Source organism: Dermacentor andersoni, chromosome 1 (assembly GCF_023375885.2).
Source record: "Dermacentor andersoni chromosome 1, qqDerAnde1_hic_scaffold, whole genome shotgun sequence".
NCBI classification, from domain to species: Eukaryota; Metazoa; Arthropoda; class Arachnida; order Ixodida; family Ixodidae; genus Dermacentor; species Dermacentor andersoni.
Window position 1 is genome coordinate 343,305,205 of NC_092814.1, and position 25,986 is coordinate 343,331,190.

The 25,986-nt window shown below is 47.1% G+C and overlaps 1 protein-coding gene across 1 annotated transcript in view; it reads left to right on the forward strand.

Moving 5' to 3' along the window:
- The first annotated feature begins 1,065 nt into the window (after positions 1-1,065).
- The window catches only part of LOC126516541 (whirlin-like), a 277,363-nt gene continuing 252,442 nt past the window's right edge, over positions 1,066-25,986 (forward strand). Inside the window, exon 1 of the mRNA XM_055063788.1 lies at positions 1,066-1,400. The gene's annotated coding sequence lies outside the window, so the exon portion shown is untranslated. The remainder of the gene's footprint in view (positions 1,401-25,986) is intronic.

Below are 25,986 nucleotides of genomic sequence, written 5' to 3' on the forward strand. Positions count from 1 at the left end.
CTACACTTTCTCGTTCTCCTTCTTTTAGTCTTTCTTTGTATAGCTATATTTGCTCCTATAAGAGCGAAGTATTTTTCTGTCTAGCTATTCACTTCATTCGATCGGCATCACTGGTTATGTTCACTGTGGCATCAACACATGAATTGTTATAAACTCTTTAATCAGTCTTTCTCGGACCTCGAGCAATATTTCTTTGATATGAGAAAAGTTGATGCCTAGCTGACATGGACCAAAATAAATGCGGACACAGGTGTGAAATTTCCAGCCACCACGAATGTGGACAAGTGTGCTCGTTGAATTCGGCGCGCTAGGGAAACGTTCCCTCCCGTGGAGCTACGACAGCGACACGCGTTGGTTCCATTCCGCACCAGGGTTCTATTTCTGTACCGCGCAGGCGCACTTCGCCTGGCATCGATCGCGCCAGCAGCTTCCTCTCTGTGCCTTCGCGGCAAATGCTACAGGCGAGAAGTCATACCGTGCGCTCTCTAAGGTGCGGAATTTAACCGTCAATATCGAGGCATATAGCGCGGCGCGCCACCTCTCGAGAGCTTCGCTAAATTGAAAACACTCTTTGACGGCTGCACCGGAAATTGTGTGCCGCTCGTCTCACTATATTCATACATCCATGATATTTCTTTGAACATTGTAAGTGCATGAGGCAGCTCATTTGTGGTGAGCATGAAATTCTGAGACAATAAACCAGGCTGTAGATAGAAGGGGATATTCGCTCCTTATAAAAATAGTACTGTATAACTTACAGAAACCTGGATCGGTATCAGTAAAAAGGTACGCCCTTTCCTGGGTATACGCCCAATTAGTCCACAGCGGATTGGATCGGCTTAAAATGATGCATTTAATTTTTCGCCTATGATACGATGGTCAGCTCTTCCTGGACGCTAACTTTGCCTAAAACAGGTGTTCGCGCCCAGACCTTCGGAAAGCGGCTACGAGATGGCGCGCCGGTCTCCTTCTTCGGTCGATCCTTCCCTCCCGAAAAGAGCACAACTCGGCCTCTTGCGCCCCTTCTACTGTTTGCAGCGCAGACAGACTCGGCCAGTCATCCCTAGGCTAGGGAGAAAAGAAAGAGGGAAGGCGAGCTTGGCCAACTGTGCCTTTGGTTCGCCTCGTTCCGTCGCGCGCGCCTGCCTGCACCGTTGTCACTCGGCAGCACACGTCGGCACTGACCGCCTGAGTTCCGCTTCCCCATCGGCGGTCGCGACAGCGTGTGCCAGTTGGCGTGCGCGTGCATGTGTTTAGCCCTAACAGACGGCCGTTGCGGCCGCAACCCGTCGAAGCGTGGTGTATCATGCCGACGAGGACGGTGGTGAATCGCCGCGTTGCACTCATCCCTCCGTACGCGGAGCGAAGGCATCTCTGCTGTATCTCTGCTTCTGCTGACGGTGAGGTGTTTCAGCGTGTCCACGGCTTGGTTGCATACCCCGGTGGCGGCTACGGCCGGCTCGGCGTTCAACTTGTGGCTCCCACCGCACATTATTTTGGATTTGTTTTCTCGGTGCAAACATTGCTTCTTAGAATTTACGCAGGCACACACGATGATATCCTGTATGCCTGCGTGCGGTAATGTTAGTAAGAAAAACAGGGGCACAAGTGAAAGTTGGCTCTCAGAGTGCACACGTGAACAAGAAACATTTAGAGCAAGACATGTGTGTATATGCCGCGAATGGTCCACTTGCGTGATGCATAGTGTCTCAATCACCGCGTGCAAAAGTGTAACTCAAATTGTGCTTCTCCCAATCAAATCAGGATGACCACGTGGCCTATAGGTCTACTCGCTGTTTGTTGTTTATTTCATCATTTAGTACTAACGCTTTTAACCTAGTGTGTATATACAGTGACGGTTCCTGCTTTCGCTTAGACTGGAACTGTTGTAGCGGAATACTGCTTTATTGAGATCGTTCGCGCTCGTACTCTACATGACGCGTACAAAACTTTTCAGACAGGCGTGTGTCTTTGTGTTGCGAGAAGGTACGTGTAGTAATTCCACTTTATTGCCCTAACGATGTGCTTGAAGTTGAGATAATCTCTTATCACGATATTAACAAAGCACGTAGGCATTTTTGCACAAATAAGGCAAATTATCGCACACGTGGCCGTTTGTCACGTAAGGAGGACGCGCAAGTCGACAACCATGCTGGAATGAATTAGCCAGAGATGACTTCGCGACTGCATAGTTTCGTTTTCCAAACACTTCGCGAATGCGTAAAAGCGGAGTTGCAATACATATGTAGACAATCTTTGCTACGAGCTGAGCATTTGCGTGCTTCTGAACCCGTATTGGCAATATTTCGCAAACTTTCGCAAAATTGGTCACTGCCTTCTTAGAGAAGTATCGATATAGGTTAGCAACTAAGTCGCGGTTGTGAGGTCTGGTGGCGCAGTCGCAAATAGCCGGTCTAACGAGGGGAGCCCCAGCTCGTGCAAAATAAAGACGTTTATATTATATGCAAGTAGTGCAGTTGCATTAGGCAGACAATGGGAGGCGGCTGTTGTCAGCATATACATTGCCATGTATTTATGCTTGAAGAACGCACACGAGCGCGCCACTGAGGACATGTTTCTTCGTGCATGATAACCTGCCACAAACAACCTAACGGCAGGAATGCGTTATGATAAGTAAAACACCAAGCGACGGCAAATAGGCCGGCGTCTCATAACTTAAGCTCTTTTCTCGCTCTTTCTCTAATCATATGGAATACATAATGTGTTCTTTTTAGCCTATTTCAATTATTAAAGCAGTACCAAACACAAAACTAGCGTAGTAGTTTCTTGGAGAGCACTAAAGATACTCAGTGAGCCACCGCTATATACGTCGACCAGAAAGAAGCACTCGGACCTTCAGCATCACCATAGCTATTGTCTGCTTAACAGATAATTTACCATAATGATTTCACAGTCAATGCGGTCGGGAGACTGCTTTCCACTTATAGTATTTTTGAATCGAGAGTGGAACAAGCAGAGCATATGCGTTGCTCATCACCGGTTTTGTTACCACTCGGCGTGCTCTCGCAACAGCCGTATAGACGTGGGCATGAGTTACATTCATTGGTATAATAACAACGATAAAATACGATTCCTGTGCATACGACCAAGCAAGGTACGGGGCTGTAGTTACGAAGGGCTACGAACGAAAGTTGGCGAACCCTGTAGTATCGCTGAAAACATGTATCATTAAGTAAGCTTGAGGGTTGCGTCCCGTAACGATGGCTGAAATTAACAAAGCTATTCATAAGACCCGCAAGAATAGTTCATTTGCCAGCACCCTTACCCCTACGCGTCATGAGAGCCAGTATCATGCTGGCCAAGGTTATAGCAGTGTAATTGCTACTGGTTCTCAAGACCAGATAGCTTTGCCAATGTAAAGCCTCGTTTGAAAATGTGAAGGAATTCATCGTGGTACCTAACTGATTCTTGAGGAGTTAGTACTGAACTTACATAGATTCAGTTGAAAACACGTCAGCTTTAATGATGCGAGCACACCAGTGGCCGCTCATTTTTTTTTTTTTTTTACAAGAATTGGCACGCTCCAACGACTACAGTGGTGGATGCTACAAGACTATTGCTGTGTGGTAACCTGACTTATTTATGGTCTGAAATTTATAAACTGTGTATTAATTGTGGAGGAAACTAGACAAGGACAAGCAAATAACGATGGGGCATTTTCATGTTATCAATCTATTAAGTTTCCACACATATTTCGATCAATGTTTTACGTGGCCACCCCTTGGCTCTCACACCTTGAAAAAAAAAGGGGGGGAAAGAAACTGTTTATTCCTAGCTAGCTTTTACGCATTTTATTCTCACACCATTCCTAAATTTCCACACTCAGTTGTTACGTATCAAGGGCAATCGAAATGGTAGGCTACAATAAGTACGCCGAAGACTACGGCGTATGGGAGGCGAGAAGTGTATGATAGTGCAGCTTCTGTCTTCGATGAAGCACTGCAAGCCCAACTCAAAACTTGGTATGCAAACTTCTTGGGTGCAAAAACAGAGGCGTCGAATATTCAGGTGAAAATGGAGTAAGCAAGGAGCATTTTAACCTTATCACTTTGCTAATGGCCGTAAGGTTGAAGGCTGAATGTAGTATTTATACCGAAATACCGCACACACAAGCAATGTTTCTTATTATTGCGGCGTAAATCACGCTATAGGGAAAACAGTGCAGCCCTAATAGACTTTCACAAAAAAAAGTTAGCCACACCGTTGTTTTGCGTACTACTCACGAAATGAAACACCACAGAGGAAATTCTAAAAATAGAACGCTCAATAAGTGCAGTACTCGAGAATGTGACGTCACGTCACTACGGATCAGGTAGCTAAACGTGGCACTAACTCTTATCTAAGCATAAGAGTCAATACTACGTCGATGTACGCGGAACTGTAGTCAGCGGAAACGAAAGTATTCGTGTATTAGTTTGACCTAAATTGACGCGTTTCATTGCATCATAATACCATATTCTTAGTGGGCGCATCGCTCTCAATGCAGTAACCACCAACACGAAAGAGGGCTTTACTGCATAAATTGGGTTACTAAGGAAAAGCCGAACCTCAAACTTGCAGCTTGGCAGTTTTAACGCCTCATTCATCTAAATCAGTCGAGTCAATCTTGTAAGTGTCCGTCAATATCTTCGTTTGAGCTGTCGAGTTGTTCAGCGAATAATGCAAATTATTCTAACATATTACAACATAATTTTAATTTATTCAATTTATTCAAAAACATAGTTCATTCCCTGCCTGCCATTCATTCAACATGGAATGCTCTGTGAGCTAATCTGGGGAAAAAATGGTTAAACAAAGCACTTATTTGCCTTCCTTGGACTCACTCATAGACCTTCCGTATTTAAAAGTCAAATGGAGTCCGTACCTACAAAGCAGCTCGTAAGCTAGAGTGGTGAGGAAAGGCGCTGCGGTAGTGATCGCTAACTTGTTAGCGAAAGTGGCCGCTCAAGATGAAGCAGGTCTTAGGAATGACAAGGACTATGACAGCTCGTGCGAGCGCTCTAGCTACGCGACCCTAGTAAGTTCTGGTTATTTCTCGTTCCCTGAATTTTCTCTTCGCGTAGTGGGTCTGGCCACCCGCTTTGGCCATCCCGCCACACGGTTTCGTATCGTCATATATATATATATATATATATATATATATATATATATATATATATATATATATATATATATATATATGTATGTATGTATGCTCGTACGTTATACGCAGCAGGTCGCCTTTTCTTGCTATGTGCGCCCCTGGGGGAGCTTATATTTCAGTAAATAATCTTTGAAAGAAAAGAAGTGCACGCAACTTGTGGCTACACTGTCTTACGCAAGTACTGTAATAATATTGAAAACGAGGACTAAGAAGCAGGCGGGAAAGCCGTGGCCAAAAGATAAAAAAAAACTATAGCAATAAGGGCACCTGCGCTACAAAGAGGCAAAAACCTAAGATGTAAAGTACCAATAATAGGATGCGTTCTATGTGCCGCAATTTCCACTTAATCAATGTCCATAGCCAGTTCCTAGCGTCAGCAACGCACATGGCATATTCCAAACACTCGCGTCTTGTTGGGCACGCGCATTTTAGCTGAACGTTCACTCGTCGACAGGAAATAAACTTGCCGCTCTTGTCCACATCACAGCACTACGCACAATTCGTTTTTTTAGCCGCACAAGCTTTTCATCCTTATAGGTCTCCCGCAGGCTGTTGTTTCAGAATTGGATGCAAACATCATGGATCAACGTGGCGGAGCCGAGACTGCCCACTTCAGGCAAAAATAAGCAGCCGCTTATGACTCGTCTGCCTCCTTCGCGAGAAGTGTGTGGGGTCCTAGAGTTTCGTTACCCTTTATCTTACCTCGGGAGCAATGTTCCGTCGCCAACTTGGCGATGTTCATGAAATTGGCTCTCAATATCGGGGCTTGAAAACCTAGCTAAAATGGCAACACGCTGGCGGCTACGGGCTTAGATTGGCGCGGCTTCCGGCAGCACATGTACTCTCTTAGTTCGTGGTAGCTCATTGACAGGGGCTCATTGACGTGTACAAACACGTAAACGTGTCCAAACCGTTGTATTTGATTAATCGCAATGATTCAATATAGACGACGACGTGGAGATACATGTTCTCCATCATGCACCTTCTTCAACTCGATAAAGTGCAGACTACAAGCACCACACGCCCCTGTTCTGCTGATTCTATGTTTGTTTATGACTTCCATTTACTTCGTGTCATTGCATAGGTAGTATAAGTCTACCAGGATGATACTCTATACGAGCCGAAGCCTGAGCACTATTACACGTTGCTTAAGAAAGAACACTTGAGACGGATGAACAATTTTGTCCCTTTCGGCTTTCATTGTCGAGGCGACCGAAACGCTCATTCACGTTTGCAAACGCATGAACGCATGAGAACTCTTGCATACATCTTTCTTGACTCCTAAATCACACGTGGAGAGAGAGAGAGAGAGAAAGAGAGAGAGACAAAAGAGAGAGAGAGAGAGAGGAAAGACAGGGAGGTTAACAAAAGATTATCTCCGGTTGGCTACCCAGTACTGGGGGAGGGGCAGGGGGATGCGATAGGTGAGAGAAAGAGAAAAAGAATTAAAAAGAAACACACACACACACACGCACACACGCACACACGCACACACACACATAGATACAGAACTGTTTCTGTGGTCACTGTCACGCAGCCTGCGCAGGCGTTCCTAGTGTTACGCAGTGTCACCGTCGAATCCACGTGGAAATTGTCGTGATAACGTAGGGGATAAGAAACCTGACAGTTCCAGTTTCGATTTCGAACTTCTAAGCCGCAGTGAGGCACCTGGTTGAGCGATGTTTCGCAGAAACACACCATTGATTCGTCACGAAAACATGGCTGTGGCTTAGCTAAGGTTAAGCCCAGGATGCGAAGCATACTAGCCTTTATTTTAGTTGTTGAACCACTGTTTAGCCTGGTGAACTGCTGTTGCTTTGCTATATTTGGTTCGGCTAGACGAAGAAACAACTCATGCGTTACTCTGCTTCGCCTTCAAGAGTGGAACGCGACAGCGTTCCCGTCGACCCGCCAAGGGGTGTAAGACAATGGGCTACGGCGCAGCGACTACGCGCCCCGCATTGGACGCGGTGAGCGTCGAGCAACGCAGCGTTCGGCGCGGCAACGAAATGTGCGCCTGAGCAAGCGACGCACGCCTGAGCCTTAGAAACAGCTCGTTTCTAAGGCAACACCGCATTCACTAGAGGCGCTTTCGTACCGCTTTGAAGCATCGTACTCGTGGCTCAGTGGTAGCGTCTCCGTCTCACACTCCGGAGACCCTGGTTGGATTCCCACCCAGCCCATCTTGCAAGAGTTGATCCAAAGCCACCTAGAAGCAAGCGCAGCTGCTTGTTGCAGCTGCAGCTGCGACGCCGCGAGCGACGGCGCGAGTTGGAGCCCCGTTTCTCCTCTGTCGTGATGTCACGGTGTCACGTGGTATTGAAGGCGACACCGCCGCGCCTGAGGAGCTGCGTTGAGCTCTAGTAATATGCTTCGCATAAAAAACACTGCGTCAACAGCAGAGTTGGATGGGCCGAGTTATGCAACAGCGTCCGTGGAAGCGTCAGGCGGAGGGCCTTGGAAGCGGCCAAGAAACACTGGGACCGCGCTATAGTCAAGCAGACCGGGATTATTATCAGAGAGATGTGCTACTTGCACGCCTCTTTGTGATTGCTCTCCTTGTTCCTGTACCGCTCAGCAGCCTCAGTGTCTGCGGTAACCCGATTTTGTTCACAAACCGAATAGCCCTAAAATGTTATCTCGTTTAACGCCACGATATGTGCACATCATGTTCACATCAGTGCTGAGAAACGGGCACGGATGTGTCAAGCAGCTCTGCACGCGCTGATGGCCTAATGATGGCTGACCGACAGTTTTATCGTGCACAACACAGTACACAAAGCACAGAAATGGATGAGATATGCGCTTACTAAAACAGAGGACGATTGAACGCATCGCGGCAAAGAGAGCACTGACGCGTATGCGCTGCGAGAAGAGAAACGAGGGGAAATAGCTTGAGAAATGGCTGGCTCTCTGAATAGACCACAAACAAAGCACCCTAACCATAGAGTGTCGCACATTACAACAAAGAATGCCAATAATAAAACGACAACAGTACTGACACACCCTAGTGTACCTGGGCTTGTATTAAAAAAAATTCTTAGGATAAAGGTCTTCGCCAATGTCTATTTCAGACAATCGTGATGTTGGACATTTAGTTAGCGAATGCGGCCGGCCAACGGTGAACAGCGCTTAACGAACAAAAAGCTTAGAGAATTCAGCCCCTGCTCTCCTTATCCAAATGGTACAATTAAGGCAGATACTAGCATGTCATGTGTTCGAAACTGCCATGATCTAAGCTGTGGTAGTACCGGTCCGCTCTCATAAGCCCTGGATCAACTTTTCTGGCGTTTAGTTCTGCGTTCTAGTATAACTGGCCACAGGCCCGCAAAGAAAGTCCGTTAGTCGAAATCGCTTTCTTTTAAGGCATGCGTGTTTTTCTCGCAAGGCCCGTGGAATGCCCATCGCGTAGTCTCGTCTTCAGCACTGCACTGACTACAGAGAGGAAGAAAACGTATCGACGATTGACGAGGTTACCAACTGAGCCTTGGTAGTAATGTAGTAGCCATGGATACATGACACCGAAAGCTACAATGGCACCCTTGATGGTTTAACTGGTTAGCAAGGTCATGATAGCAATGCGACAGTGTCTACATGGCAGTGTCTACTAGTGTGATAGCATGGGTATGAAACATATGTGGTGTTTAATGGCGCAAGGGCTAGGTCTCGCTAAAGAGCTAAAGAGCTAAAGATCAGGAAGAAAGGTTTTCTTCGGAAGTGTCATATCATTCTTATGTGCTCCTAGCGTGGGTATATGAGAAATAAAGCTGCACTGGCACACTTGTTGCTTGTGGAGTTCGGCAAATATGCCGTCGCATGCTCGTAGTAATGCGGCTCGTAGTAATAACGACTATGGCTCTGGTTTACGTACAACATGTTCAAGACTAGTGTGAAATATTGTAATATATTGAGACGCGCAAGCAGAGGGTTGTCAAAGAGTTAAACGAGGCTCCATTTCGTTGCCAGCGACTCGTTGCACTGCCTTCGCGGCATGTTATCTAAACGAAACTTACCATCGCAATTGGGGTAGAGTTGATGGGTAAACCACTTCCGAACGATTCCTGAAACACGGCGTCCTACAACTAACGACGGAAGTACAACAGTTCGAGCTTCTTCTGCTGCTCGCCAGCTTCGCACCGCTATCCCAACAGATGAACATGGACGAATAAGCACTGCATTCCTCGTCAAGTGGTGCACCCTGACAATGGCGCCGGCAGTCACGCACATTGAAGAGGAAAACTGGGGAATAGAATGACCACTATAGCGCAACTATACACACCAATGCGTGGGGCAATAATAACGCTGGGGTGCTGCGGCGCAGTTTGAAACCCTGTGTTTCTTCTTTTCTTGTAGGATTCTTTTTTAAGGTTCCACGTTGGTTAGGTTTCACAGCCATGAAGACAGTTTGGCAACTTGAGAACGCTATGTTGAAGAGTAAAGGAGTGCTCTGGGGCACACAGCCACAAAGACTAAAATTCACGCAGAAACCCCTCTGGTAGTAGTCAAAGTATGCGGAAGCATTGTGTCGCTTGCTCATCTCCACGCAGCCCGGTGTCAATATCAGTTTTATGAAACTTGATCTGACCAGTATAAATCCTCATCCACCCTTATTGGCTGTTATCAATCTTATCGGATTCGATCCGAGCCTTATCAGCGGGTATCACCCTTATCACAATCAACCCAATTCTTATGAAACCTTATCTCTCCTTCTCAAACTTATCGGACATGATCCTACCCTTATCAACTCGTGTCGGACTTTATGGACCTTATCGGACTTGATCCGACCCTTATCAAACCTTATCCGCGCTTATTAAACCGTACCATAATTACTGCGACCAATATAAGCCCTTATCGCCATTTAGCACCTTATCCATCCTCGTCGAACCATTATCAACCACGATAAGACCAATATCCCCCCTCATTACTCCTCATTGACTCATTGACTGCTTATCTATCTGTGTTAGACGACGTGAAGTACATGAGCCCTCAGAGATCGGTGGCCTTTCGGTCGGTGAAGGAACGTCCCAACGGAAGGCGCATCCCGCAAATACCAAAACGCATCACCGAGGCGAGTTTGGCATGAAATTTTGGCAGAAGTGGAGCTTTTCTGGTGTCTACAATGCTCCAAGACGGTTCTATATACATGTGGTCCTAGAGATGGCTTTTATTCTACCATCACCAAATCTTTCAACAAAGCCTTCATATAAACTGTTCTCCTTTAACATTTGTTTGCACCGTAGGTACAACACATTCGTATGGTTCAGATTCACCTTCTGCAAACGTGGGTGAGGTGAGGTGAGTGAGGCCCAGTGGGTAAGCCACCCGACTTCTACGCTTGGGGTCGCAGGATCGAAATTCCCGACGAGCAACGTTTTTAATTTCGAATTTCATTTAGTTTTATACATTATTTTCTTTATAGCGACTCGTCTTACGTGACGGACGGGCAGACGGACAGAGTTCCTCGTTGGGTTGGTATAGAAATGCTTACGCATCTAAAACGCGCTGAACAGACATTGCTACAGAAGGCTCAAGACATGGGGCCATATAACGTAAAACTATTCCAATGTATTTTATTCTAATCTCCTGACGTCACATTTGCTTAACATCCATCGCAAGCATCGGGCGGTGACCCGCAGCGTTGCCTGAATAGCCCAATCAAACGCTCTCTTAGTTTATATGAGGTCAGTTTTATTTGCTTTCAAAACGAATAACATTGCCTACATTGAGTGGTTTTTCGTTTGTCATTGGCTGCCAGAACGCAAGGAGCACGATCAAGTAGAGAAGGTTTCGATGGGACTGAGCCGGCGCATTGAAAATCGATAACCGGATGAAGAGGCTGGTGTCGGCGTCTGCGATTGGTCCGCTTTCCTTTACTTAGCTGGCGGTGGCTGGTCGAAAATCGCGGCGGCGTGCAACGGAAGGTTAAGAATGCTGCTCAAACGGATACTCAGCAAAGAATAGTTGACAGAACGAGCTTGTAAACGTTCCGAAAGTGTTCGAAAACGTTACACGGCCACGCAGAAACTTTTATTATACGCAAATAAACCCATGCTCTCCGACAGGTCGGAGTAGCCAGTGCCTGAGAGATCGGCGACAGCCATCTTTTATTCCTTTCGGAACGGGGCAACCTGCGGCTATTCAGAAAAAAAATCAGTTTCGTTCGGCATATTAATGCATCTTTAACGCGTACACGTCACTTTGACGCGGTGAGTTTTCGCAGTTTTGTGACGTCGCGTGACAAACAGTTCAAGTGGGGGTGGTCCAAAAAAAAGTTTTTTACCACTCGCGGAGGGCTGATTGCAGAATTGGAATAGAAAGGTTTGGAATATACTTACGTTATAGCGCCCATGCAATTTTTTTTAATATCGCGCTAGCGTCGACCGCGTGCTATGCCAGCGCCTTGAAGCGGCCAGATCGGCGATTGTACGCGCGCGCACGCAAAACAATCTTGAGCGCTAACGTTGTCTGCTACGCTGTTCCATTTACGAAGGCACACGCATGTCCTTTGCTCTTCAGGAGGCCCCATCGATGACAGAAATTCGTGATTACAAATTCAGTAATCACAGCGTGTGATTACAAATTCAGTAACATGTGGATCTGGACCAGTTCGATATGCATACCTTGCAAATTGTGCGAAATCCGAACCCATAATCGGGGATAAATTCCTTTCTTATTCTTCTTCACTGGCGCATGCGCAGTTTCATGACGACAAAGAAGAAAAGCTCATCGCGTATGCCACACCTTAAAAGTTGACCGGTTCGGCTTCACAGGGTTTTTTTAAGCAGGACCTAGCAGGTAAGGCTGGGAGGGCGTGCGTTCTACTGAAGTGAATGGAACAGTAGATGGCGCTCGCACTGAGTGTGCATCGCACTTACAGTACGCAGATGTGAGCTTGAGGCACGCCGTAGTGGAGGGGAGGGGTCTTGAATAATTGTGACCACCCGTCGCTGTTTAATTTGCGCCTTTGCATTCCGCCCCCGTTCGGAATGTGGCCGCCGCGGCCTGCATCTAACCTCGCGCTCAGTAACGCAACGCCATAGTCAGAGGGCTTCCACGGCTGGTCCTTCTGAAATCCATCACCGAAGACAGTGAGCACTTGCTTATCGGCAAGGAGAGTCTAGAATGTGTAGCAGACATGATTAAACATCACCGCACCCTCGAGACTATGAAATGTCGGCGCCTCACATCGAGGTTCGTTCGATTGGCCAACGTCACGACGGTAGCTGCCGTCGATGTGAGCCACAATTTTCCGCCTTGCGGTCTTTCGTCAAACCGGCCACGAAATGTTGCGCAAGGAGCTACGTCGAAATGCTGGCGTTTCTCTACAATCAGGATACGCGCCCACGAATGGTGGGCTATATATGCATAAATAAGCTATTTATGCATATATTGTAGTATGTGCATGTCTCTTTGTGCCACTACGTTGTATTTTCTGTTAATTTGTATTCTACCCCTCTAAAACCCATGTTGGTGTGGTTTTAGTACCAATAAGTAAACGCGGCCACGCAAACGTAGACAAACATACGCAAACACACACACGCCCAGACGAGTGCACACGTGCACATACATAATCAGAAAGAAAAAAATGTTGGTGCGAAGGCATTTCTTCCAGTCGTTTTCCTTGCCGTCGACATCTGCTATCACCATTGCGGTAATCTGCAGCATTGTTTTTTGTTTTACTCCCGTCGATAAGAGACGCCGCAGCTTCTTGTGCACGCTATGGCCATGCGCCAAATGGAGCAGCTTCTCGAGGTCGTCGCAGCTGGGACTGACAGAAATTGCCGAGCCGGCATATTGATGAATCTTCGCGGGCGTGCATGTACGCCCACAAACGCGCGAGCAAACATGCCACCCAAAACACTTTCGCCGCCTCTAAAGTGCTAGGTGGAATGATTCAGTAAACAGCGAGTAGAAAGGCAATTGAGTTTCCGCATTTAGTTTACATACATTAAAACAAAAGTGCGCTTTAGGTCATGTAACAAAAATGCTGAAAGCGCACGAGAGCGATGCAAGTAAACACCGCGGGTGCAGTAAGTAACGGGATTTCTTGCCTGCATCTACATATATATTGCGAAGCAACGGTTTCAGTTGACGCTTTTATTCCAAGAGCACGCTCTAGCGCACCGACAATGGCGATGATTATGTACAGGTGAGGAAGATGACGTCCATAATATAAATGCTCACACTAATGGCCCCGTGGACGGGAGCGACCAGCATGGCCGCAAATTAAGCTAGCGTAGAGCGCCGATGGAATGGCTTGAGGCGGGAAACGTGCACGATTTCTGTCCCGCCGCAGCGTCCGTCAGGAGGTGTGTCAACAGGTGCAACGCGGTAGTTCACTGGGGAGGTCTGTTCTATGACTTTGTAGGGGGCCGATGTACCGAGATCGAAGCTTTTCACATAAACCAGCCATTCGCACAGGGGTCCAAAGCAGCACATGGTCGTCAGGGCGGTAGAAAACAACACGGTGAGTGGCATCATAATGACTCTCGCGGTCTTCTTGGCTCGCCTCGGTGTTTATGCGGGCACGGGGGCGACATTGGGCAAGACGAGACACAAATTGGTCGCAAATGAATGGAGAAGCGTTGACAGCGCCTGAAAAGAAAGAAACGATGAGGGCGGCCGTAGGCCAGGAGAAACGGAGAGTAGCCTGTGGTACCCTGGACAGCGGTGTTGTAAGCAAATGTCACAAAGGGGAGAACGGCATCCCAGTTACGTTTGTCAGGTTGCATATACAAGGACAGCATATCATTGAGCGTGGGACGAAATCGCTCTGTCAGACCGTTGGTTTGAGGGTGGTAGCCGGAGGTTCTTTTGTGCACGGTGGTGCAACCTAAGGAGAACTTCATCAAGCGTGTTTGACGGAAATGTCCAGCCGCGGTAGCTCAAAAGTACGTGAGGGGCTCCTTGGCGTAAGTAGATAGCTTGAAGGAAGAAGGCAGCCACTTCCGAAGCAGTCCCTGCGCGGACAGAGGTAGTTTCCGCGTACCGCCTCAAGTGACCCACAGCAGTGACGATCCATCAGTTGCCGCCTGCCGTAGCGGAGAGACGGCCGTAAACGTCGATGCCGACGACAGCGAAGGGTTCTGGACAATGTAGTGGTTGTAGCGTCCCGGCGGGTGCAGTGGTAGGTCGATTGCGGGGTTGACAAATAGTGCACGAGGCGACATATCGAGCTACGCTGGTTGAAATACCTGGCCAGAAGAGCATTTTAATTTCAAATGCCACGCTGCACTCAAGGCTGGAAGGTTGCTTGAAAGTTGTCCTACTCAACAATGAAAATAAAAAATAAAGTGACTGTTTCACACAAGTTCTCAACATTTGTTACACTGAGTAGTACGCCATTCACCCTGGTAACACACACATGCACATAAACACACGAAAGCGTAAATAAACATGATGCACCAAGGTTACCTGAATCAAATATATTAAAATACTAAAATGTTGAACCGCTTTCATTAAAAGAAAGGATCAGCATAAACCTTTGGCCTAACAGCTGCGAATCAAAGGTTTCATAAAGATTTACATTCGAACTAAATAACTCTCGCCTACTTAACGAGAAGAAAGGGGATTAACCGAGGGGCCCAATTTTTATTAGTCATATCATTGGTGTCAGTGTTTGTTGGCTTCTTATGATACGACTAATAAAAATAGGGCGCCTTGGTTGATCCCTTTCTTCTTGTTCATTACATAACGAGAGTCTCGAATCCGGCAACATTTATGCCTTCAGGTAGCATGTATTGATTTATTGACCAGTCACCTTCACCCAAAAAAATCACGTTCTCCTGACGCCTTCGGCAGAAATGACCTTCCACGTCCGCCGCGAAGGTCTGTGAGTGGTGTCACTGGCTAACGCTCTCCGGATTCTACTAGCAAACATCGATCACGAATTCCGCGAGCAGGATCGGGAACGTGCTCGTCTACGCCGTGCAGATGCCACAAGAACACGCTTGCGCAGCCGAGCCCAAGCAGCAAATGCGTACCGAGGATCCGGTAGCCTACCAAGCCGTCGTTTAATGAACCGTCGGAATTAACCCAGTGATAAACACCGGGGCCGCACGTTTAAGCTTTGCTAGTTAACCATCTGTACGGAGTGCTTCGGCGGAAATTTTTTTTTCTAATAGCGCTTTACATTACCTGTAAAGTTGTGTCAGCACAAGCAATACTACTCTACTCTGTAATGCCGTTTACGCTTTCCTTAAATGCGCATTCTTTATCCTTTCCTTTTCGGTAGCCCAGAAAATAGTGTTGCATGCAGATATACTTCTGCATCGCGCAGAAACAATCGGTTTCACTGTAGCCTTGCAAGCCAACGTACCGGTGTCAAATTCGGAAGTTTCAACACGCATACCGAGCTTTAAATCGTCAGAACAATATTCTTGAGGTTTTTATTTAGTGCCAGGTGTACATCGTTAATTATACCGTTGGTTTGTCAGCTGTCCTTTGCTTTACCTAGACTTCATCCCGTTCTCTGCCCAAAAGTTGTGTTTTTAGACCTACTACTTCCTTGTTGTACTGCTTCATGTTGCGTTCGCAGTTTTCACACATCCGTGCGACGCGCGCAAGGCCGTCTCAGACAACAGCAGAAGTGCATTTAACAAACTATACTAATTGCATTCCTTCTTTTAAACTTTCCTCCGTATTTTGTATTTTTAGATAAGCCTTCTAAAATGTTGGCAAGCTGTTTTATACTAGATGGTCGTATTTCGCGCAGATCTGAAACAAACCAGCCTCATTATGAGGCATAATCGACGATCTAGTCTGTAAACCTTAAGAACATTTGCAACGCTACAATTCAGGTATTCTGGGATTGACCCTTAAAAAGAACGTACTGCAAGTGCGAGTACTTACTGAGAGGGAGAAAAAAGAAAAATCTGGGCAGCTCGTCGCGCTAACTGCGAAGCAGAGAGAAGCGGTAGCATGTCAAAGACATTTGCCATGTTTCTCAATCCCGTCCCTAAGCTCTTGGCAAGAGCTAGGGAATTACCAGTGATGTTCACTGAGTCAAAATTATGCACAACCTTGCTGTTTCTCCCCGCTCAAGCAAATTTTACCGATCCAACTGTGCCCGTATTCACAAACAAGCTCTTGCGCTAAAATTGTTCGCGAGAGCAAATGCTAGCCATTCGGGACCTTGGACTTGTAATAGTGCAGGTGGCACCAAAGCAACACAGATGGCAACAAAGCATTTATGAAAGGACACCTTCCTGAGCTGGGCTCCAGAATAACTTCTTATCGACCTTAACGGGTGCTTCCGAAAGACACACCATTGAAAGTCTTTAAAACTCAATGCACGGTACTGAAAATATCGTTCGTTACATGAGACATATCGTTGGAATAATTACGCACCCGAAACTTCGAACTACCACTCTGAAGAGCACTGATGACCTCGAGGTCCGCGTACGAGGCGAGCTTATGCTGTGTTAAAGGCTTTCATTCACCTGCACGGATTGTTTCGGCCCGCAGAAGAATATCGGCACACGACAGCATGTTTCATCCAACGTTCATGGCGAAAGGTGCACCACAGGATATGCCCGTTCAAAAAGGTGAAAACTGACCATTTGATCTAACCAGGCACATAATTCTCAGGCAGAACGCCTGTTGTGCCTCTCCGGCTGATACAGGCCCCTACCGAAAGACCTCATTTTCAAGCGCAGCTCTCAGGCGCCCGGTCCTGCGGCGAGCGTTGGCGTCGGTGGCGGTGTAATCGAGCGAACGAGCACAACGAAAGATGAAAGCGAACGTGGAGCGCAGCGGGGGATGAAAGGCGCGAATAGGAAAGCGAAGAGGTGGGTGCAGTGGAACCACGAGGCGAAAAGAGAGGAAGTTATGACGAAAGCGTGAGAAGAAAAGCGTAGTGCGGTGACGATGACTATGACATGGCGCCAAAGTAGCGCGCGCTGTCTGTGAGGTTTATCGGCGGCGGCTGCTGTGAATCGCGGCCACGCGTCACCCAGGCGCTTGTTCTGGCTATCTCCAGATCAGCGAGGCAGTCGCGCCGCACTTCGCTCCATTTGCAACGTGTCGCACGAAACGGATTGTCCGTGCGCCCTAATATATCGCGTATAAAGCGGCGCTATACTCATATTTCGCATTAGGGAGTATCGTTATCATTGGTAAGGGTGTAGACCTGTACGAGCTTCAATTTGTACTTCTTATTAAGTTTCACAACAAGGCCTCCCACCCTCTCGTTAATGCTACATAATTCCTGTATGTTACCTACGCCCCTACATCCAGTCATGATGACCAGTAAGTCGAAAGCTTCTATGAAGACGTGGAATCGGCGATAGGTAAAGTCAAAACAAAATACAATATACTGATGGGTGACTTCAATGCCAAGGTTGGGAAGAAGCAGGCTGGAGACAAGTCATTGGTGGAATATGGCATAGGCACTAGGAATAGCAGTGGAGAGTTATTAGTAAACTTTGCAGAACAGAATAATATGCGGATAATGAATACCATTTTCCGCAAGCGGGATAGCCGAAAGTGGACGTGGAGGAGTCAGAATTGCGAGACTAGAAATGAAATAGACTTTATACTCTGCGGTAACACTGGCATCATACGACATGTGGACGTGCTCGGCAAGGTGCGCTGGAGTGACCATAGGATGGTAAGAACTCGAATTAGCCTAGACTTGAGGAGGGAACGGAAGAAAATAGTACGTAGGAAGCCGATCAATGAGTTAGCGGTAAGAGGGAAAATAGAGGAATTCCGGATCAAGCTACAGAACAGGTATTCGGCTTTAACTCGGGAAAAGGACCTTAGTGTTGAAACAATGAACGACAATCTTATGGCCATCCTTAAGGAGCGTGCAGTAGAAGTCGGTGGGAACTCCGTTAGACAGGATATCAGTAAGCTATCGCAGGAGACGAACGATCTGATCAAGAATCGCTAATGTATGAAAGCCTCTAACCCTACAGCTAGAATAGAACTGGCAGAACTTTCCAAGTTAATCAACAAGCGTAAGACAGCTGACATAAGGAAGTATAATATGGATAGAATTGAACATGCTCTCAGGAACGGAGGAAGCCTAAAAGCAGTGAAGAAGAAACCAGGAATAGGCAACACTCCGATGTATGCGTTAAGAGACAAAGCCGGCAATATAATGACTAATATGGATGAGATATTTCAAGTGGCTGAGGAGTTCTATAGATATTTATACAGTACCAGTGGCACCCACGACGATTAGAGAGAATAGTCTAGAGGAACTTGAAATCCCACAAGTAACGCCGGAAGAAGTAAAGCAAGCATTGGGAGCTACGCAAAGGGGTAAGGCAGCTGGGGAGGATGAGGTAACAGCAGATTTGTTGAATGATGGTGCGCAGATTGTTCTGGAAGAACTGGCCACCCTGTATACGCAATGCCCCATGACGTCGAGCGTACCAGAATCTTGGAAGAACACTAAAATAATCCTAATCCATAAGAAAGGGCACGCCAAGGACTTGGAAAATTATAGACCGATCAGCTTACTGTCCGTTGCCTACACAGTATTTACTAAGGTAATCGCGAATAGAATCAGGAACACCTTAGACTTCTGTCAACCAAAGGACCAGGCAGGATTCCGTAAAGGCTACTCAACAATCGACCATATTCACACTATCAATCAAGTGATAGAGAAATGTGCGGAATATAACCAGCCCTTATATATAGCTTTGATTGATTACGCGAAAGCGTTTGATTCAGTCGAAACCTCAGCAGTCATGGACGCATTACGGAATCAGGGTGTAGACGATCCTATGTAAAAATACTGAAAGATATCTATAGCGGCTCCACAGCCACCGTACTCCTCCATAAGGAAAGCAACAAAATCCCAATAAAGAAAGGCGGCAGGCAGGGAGATACGAATCTCTCCAATGCTATTCACAGCGTGTTTACGGGAGGTATTCAGAGACCTGGATTGGGAAGAATCGGGGATAAGAGTTAATGGAGAATACCTTAGTAACTTGCGATTCGCTGATGATATTGCCTTGCTTAGTAACTCAGCGGACCAATTGCAATGCATGCTCACTGACCTGGAGAGGCAAAGCAGAAGGGTAGGTCTAAAATTAATCTGCAGAAAACTAAAGTAATGTTTAACAGTCTCGAAAGAGAACAACATTTTACGATAGGTAGCGAGGCACTGGAAGTGGTAAGGGAATACATCTACTTAGGGCAGGTAGTGACCGCGGATCCGGATCATGAGACTGAAATAATCAGAAGAATAAGAATGGGCTGGCGGTGAGTTTGGCAGGCATTCTCAAATCATGAACAGCAGGTTGCCATTATCCCTCAAGAGAGAAGTATATAACAGCTGTGTCTTACCAGTACTCACGTATGGGGCCGAAACCTGGAGGCTTACGAAAAGGGTTCTGCTTATATTGAAAACGACGCAACGAGCTATGGATAGCTGGTTCTTAGTTGAAATCAAGAAAAAGAAATGGGCATGGACAGGACATGTAATGAGGAGGGAAGATAACCGATGGTCATTAAGGGTTACGGACTGGATTCCAAGGGAAGGCAATTAAGCGTGGCAGGGGGCGGCAGAAAGTGAGGTGGGCGGATGAGATTAAGAAGTTTTCAGGGACGACATGGCCACAATTGGTACATGACAGGGGTAGTTGGAGAAGTATGGGAGAGGCCTTTGCCCTGCAGTGGGCGTAACCAGGATGATGATGATGATGATATAATTGGTGAATTTTTTTCTTCAGTTCAATAGACATCCATCGAAAATATGCTTTCTCTTCTCGCCTCGTCTGTTGGAGATATTTTGGACCCATTCGCACTATGTACTATCGCAAGGTCGATAGTCACAGTCTGCCATTTCTGTGCGAGTGACATGACGACAGAGTTTTCTAGCGCTCCGCTGAAATAGAGCAAGAGAGCAAGATAGGAAATGTGGGAACGTTTTATGTACCTTTGTTACCAAGTTGTTCGCACAAGACACGCGGGTTATTTCACTGAACAGCCAATTCTTGTGCCATGTTTTTCAATTTTCAGGTGCTGGCAAGGCTTTAGCATTTAAGGATGTGGCAAGGCCAGGCATGCCTTTGTCTTCATTAAAAGCGTAATTTCACAACGTCAGCGTGTGTTCTTGTTGCGTTTGGGGGATAATTTTTAAGTTTTACGAAATTTTTACAATTTGCCTGTGACCGATAACATAATTCTTGTCCTTGAGCTGGAGTATTCGAAGAAGCGGACATTACTAGCACGGGACATTTTAACTAACAAAAATTCACTAATTAACTCTTTAATTTACCACTCTACGGCAGGTATTGCAATGACGAGTTGTAGCCGGTGAGTTTGCAAGACGTATCAACTTGGAATGAATCTCCAACATGACACCAGTATCCAGATATTACTTCCTAAAATGTAGGACAATATACATGGGCGTTCCAGTTACTTTAGTACTTCAATACATAAAAGAGCATTTTGTTAAAAAAGTAAGAGGAGTAACAGTGCATTGTTACGGCTATTTTTATTGCGAAAATCCTTTCAACAAACTGGTTCATTCTCGAAATTGATTTCAATGGGATACGTCTTGGAAACTCAACAAATCCGATTCGTAAATAGCAATATGTGTCACAAAGTAATGAAGCAGTTAATTAGGGATTTTTTAATTTGTTTAATATGTTTAGATTTGGCGTGCAAGTAATGTCCGCCTCTTCGATAATGCCAGTGCAAGGACAGACAGACAGACAGACAAAGAACTTTATTAATGGTCCTGAGGAACCGGCGTTAGGGTACCTCCCTTTGCAGGGAGTTCCCGTAGCCATCGCGGGCCGCACCCACGTCGGGGTCGGAAGATCGTGGTCCTCCGCCCTGTCGCAGGCCCTCTGGACAGCCCGTAGTTGCTCTGAGAGGTCGCCACTCTTAAGGGCTGCCTCCCAGTCGGTTAGAGTGCTTAGCGATGAGCTGCGTAATCCAGGCCATTGCCAGAGCATATGGGATAAGGAGCAGTACGCCTCCCCACAGTCTGAACAGTGGGGTTTTACATTAGGCGCGTAGTCACTGAATCGGCCCCTGGAGGGAAATGACCCCGTTTGAAGCATGCGAAACGCCGACGATTGTGGTCTATTAAGTTTAGGGTGTGGTAGCGGAAAGGCCCGCCGAGCAAGTTGATAATGTGCCTAGATTTCATGGAAGGTGAGAAGCGAATCCCTGTACAGTCCTAAGTCGCCGCCCGTGAGTCCACCTTAACCGCCGCGGTGTGTAAGACCTCGCGCACAGTCATGGGCCAACTCAATGGCGTTAACAACCTCAGAGTGCACATAGTGCAAGGACAAGAATTTAGTTATTGGCAACAGGTGATGTATTTTTAATTTCGTAAAACTTAACAATTATGACCCCGTATATGGCTATAACAAGGTACCGTGGAAAAAGAAACACATGAAAACAGTGACTTCGACACAGGCGGTTTTTCAGCATGTCTTTCAGCAATATATGCCACCGGAAGATAACTTCTCGTTCCTCCTGCATTTTGCAGTGAAGCTTTCGGCGCCTACAATGCTGATTTTGTTTTGTTTTTTTTCTTTTTCAATTTCTACCGATTTTCCGTTCCGTTTGTCCTGCTTCGAAGTATAGCGTAATTCCTACGCAGTCCAACATTGATAAATACGAGGAAAAGCTTTATGCAAAAGCTGCCACGACAGATGGCATTCCGTAAACGTGTTTCGATCAAACACTTAATCATCAGTAGTGCGAATTAATGAGCCGGTTTTAGAGGCCTTGACGAGTCTTGAGCATTTACAGGCAGCAATTCAACTGCGCTTGACGCGCACACAGATTTAGCTCTCTTTCTTGCATTGGCGAAGCAAGAAAAATAACTGACAGACACTCTGGCCTCTTCTTGAGACTTTCCTTGCTTTGGCTACGCGAGCCACGATCAAGTTCCAACTGTCTCACATGACGACATCAACATCTGCACCGAGCAAAATTTTCGCTTTTAAGCTTCTACGCTCCGCTGACTACAGCCCGGAAAGTGCGGTATCTATGTGTACATATATGACTGTAGAGGACAGGGAAGCTCGAGATAAACTTTACATGCTTAACGCCCTCGGTTCGACCCTCGCAGTTCCCCAGATTATTTTGCGTCGATCGCCCGAATCTCATGAACGCGGCTGCGTGTCTCCCAACAGACCGCGAAGAATAGAAGTGGGATAGAGATGCATCCGTAAAATAGGTCACAGCGCTGAGGCAGAGCCTCGATGACAGCCCAGGGCCCGCGCCTTCGCAACAACAGCCGTCACTGCGGCATACCCGCGGAGAACAGGCCGGGGACGCGTGTGTTTGCGTCCACATATATTGCACCCGTCGCCGGTGGCCGCCGCACGACGTGACCTGCCTTTCCACCGAAGTGTGCGCGAAAAATGGGCGGAGCACCAATGACCTGAGCACGTTTCTATGGGGTGGGCCCGCGGCAATGCAAGGGCGTCGCCATTTTTTGTGTAGAAGTCGAGTTGGCGCTCTGGCACGTAAGCGTGGGTTTGTGAATGTGTCTTCTGTGTCCTTCACTGGAGACGGGAGAGAGACCGGTAAACAGCATGTTTAGGCTATCTAGAGTAAGCCAAGCCAAGCCATTCGGCATGTGCTGGGACGTTGGGTGCGCTCCTAGCGACAGAAGGTCGATAGGACGGAAGGGCGTGATCACAAAGTGTCACACTTGTCACACGTGTGTCGCTCTGTTCCATGAAAAGACACTTTCTTGTTTGTATGCGTTTTATTTTTGTCTGTCGCGCAAAACTGTGGTGACGCTATGATGAGGCAGACCCGCCTTTCGACAGTAAGCCGTTATTCTTGATTATTATTGTGCGCATTGTAACTTTTCAGTGTTTATTTATTTGCTTCGTCGTTCCGTTGGGTGCCACATGCCCACTTCCGCCGACGAAATGCTGTTTCAGGGGCCCAAAGGAGTGACGAAGTAATACCCCTGACACACGGGCAAAACTAAAGTCTTTTCCAGTAAACCCCCTTTTGCTACTCTGAAGGACCCTTTGCAGAAAGGAGTTGCGCCGATGACACACGGCACCGCACTGAACTTCTTTAGGTAGTTCATCAGATGAACGCCACAAGAAAAATAGCGCTGGATGTTAAAGCCACAAGAGAGAAAACATTCTTGGAAAGCTGCGTATTTAATTACACTTAGCTGCTGTAGAACCTAAAAATATATTTTTTTTCATTGTTGATGGGTAATAATGCTTATAGTCGTTTATTTTATTCGCGTTTTTGCGTTGTTAGCAGCCATTTAATTTGGTCCAGCGACTATGTGCAGCCGGTGTTTTGCTGTGCGTGCTGTTTATTCTGGTGATGGCCACGTTTCTGTCGTCCCTTCCTTTGTGCGCGCAGGCGTAACGCGTTTTATTCAATATGTTATTCCAACAACTGTGGTTTCTTCTGGGTATTTCCTGCGGGCACTGATTGTGCAGTCTCCATCTCGCGACGTGAACACACCACATGCGCGCAGCAAACGACGACGACACTGCCGGAATTCAACATGGCGGCACTAGCGACGTTATGCGAGCGTTTGAGGGTATAGCTAGAGGAAAACTTCACAATTCGACGAATTGTATTACCGCTAACAATTAAAACATTTTCGCAAGGTAAAAAAAAATGCCTACGGGCGCCGTAGTTGTGTGGCAGGTTTCCTTTTATTGACGAGTTGTGCACGCTGTGTGCGAGAGTAACACCTTTTTCGCTCGAAAAGTAGTTGCGCGATCTCCTTTCCCGAAAAGCAACTTTGCCGTAAAGGAGATACTCCTTTGTCGTGTGTCACTGCACTTGAACGCCTTTCCGGTAGATGTCCCCTTACCTAAAGGACTTTAGAGTGCCCGTGTGTCAGGGGTATAAATTTGGCGGCCCGCCGGCGTTGAGCCGCTAGGCCAACGCCGCAGACAGCAGGGAGACAACGCTAGCTGCTCGCGGGTCCGGACCGTTGGTGACCTCGGAGACGTGACGAAAGGCGGGGGGGGGGGGGGGGGTTACATCGACGACACAGACGCTCTTTTTCCAGCCACTTTCGGTTGTAAGGAGCCTGCCAAGGGGAACTAATTGTTCGCGTAGGTCCCACATGAAATCCGCTATTTAAAACTCAATCTTTGGGATAGGTAGTGTCGAGGAGGGACCCCAAAGTACTCATTTTCTGTAGCCACCTATTGTTGATAACTAGAAAGGCAATTACCGTAATTTCGCTAATTATGCACGTAATTGCGGAAATTGCTCTGTATCGAGAGGCTGCCTATCCATACACTGAAATGGTAAACTCAATGTAACGATGATGTATATTTCGTTTAATTTTAATGGTTTGGTGCAGCTAAAAAAACAAACACCCCGTATAATACTAATGTGACGTGCTTTGAGGTGCATTTGCTCGCTCGACCTACATCAAGGCTTATCCTAATCTAGCTTTCCCACGGTGCGGTAAGAAACTGTAACGACGCGCTATTAACATTCTTAAGCACCCTTGTTTGCTAATGCATGCCACGGAAAGTAATCCAGAAGCTTAACTGTTACGAAACGTTTGGCGCATAGTCGATGAGCTGACATCGGAATCCAACTTTCGCCTTTTACCGCTGTGCCCCATTGCTTGTGACACTTTCCTCGGCAGGAAACCAATGTAAACTTGAGTCCTTTGCGTCTTCCGGCGCAACGCAGTTCATGGGCATGCTGTGTATACTTACTTGTAAAACAATATAATAAATATCCCACACAGAGAATCGCCCAATCACCCAGAAACCTACAGCGGCTGCTAAGTTATACCCGCCGCAGCTCGGCGACGGGGTGCCTACCGTGCGAAAGTCACTCCCAATGACAACGCCACCGCCTCTTGCTGACAAAGCGCCGTAGTGTACGTCTATAACCAGCCCTACGAAAGTGCTCGGTGGAAAAAAAACTTTGAACGCGACAGCGTTAAGGAGCGCGTGTCGCAGAAAAGCCGGTGTCGTCGGTGTCGGCGTCAGCGGCGCTGGCCGTGAGCGATAAATCCCAGAAGGCACTTCACAAATAAAAAACACCTTGCAAGATGAGCTGGTGGGAATCGAACCAGGGTCTCCGGAGTGTGAGACGGAGGCGCTACCACTCAGCCACGAGTTCCTTCCTTAAAGCGCGATAAAATCGCCTCTAGTGAATGCGGTGTTGCCTTAGACACGCGCCGTAGACAGTTATACTGCGGTGTATATCGGTAATTATGACCATGTAACTTATAGAAGTCGCAGTTTCACGAGTAGCGAAGTACGTTTCCGCTACATTTCTTCTGCGCTCTGCGCACACGTAGAGCCATCTTGCGGCAAACACAGAAGACCCCCTCCTCGCAATGTACGGCGCTGCCCCGACACGCCGCGCGCCACTCGCCCCATGATCGCGTCCGCCTTCATGGCGCGCCGCGGCCCGGTTATCTGTGCCGATCGCGACGTTTGGGTGGCGTAGATCGTTTGAGTAGGCGGTGCGAACGGGGTGCGATAACGCTATCGCGTTCCACTCTTGAAGGCGAAGCTTAAGCGTCCTCCATTTTTTTGAAAGGGAAATACCCAGCGCATTCTGGTGGAGCCTGACCCGAGCGTCGCTATTTCGTGACCTTATCCTGTCAATCATTAGCGCAAAAAGAAAGTTATGTTTACTTTTACATTTAAGTCTCTATTTGAATGCTGTCGTAGGTAAGGTGCCAGAAATTCGATCAATTTAGTGCATTGCAAGCTTTGGCGAAGGCTGCTAAAAATGTTTAAAATTGTCTGTGGCAGGTAGCACAATCCTGGCCCTTGAGTTGCATTACTCGAAGGCGCGGTTAAAAGGGGCGATGAAGAGTAGCACTGAAGCGAAGCAAAAAAAACAGAAACGAATAGAAAAAGTAAACT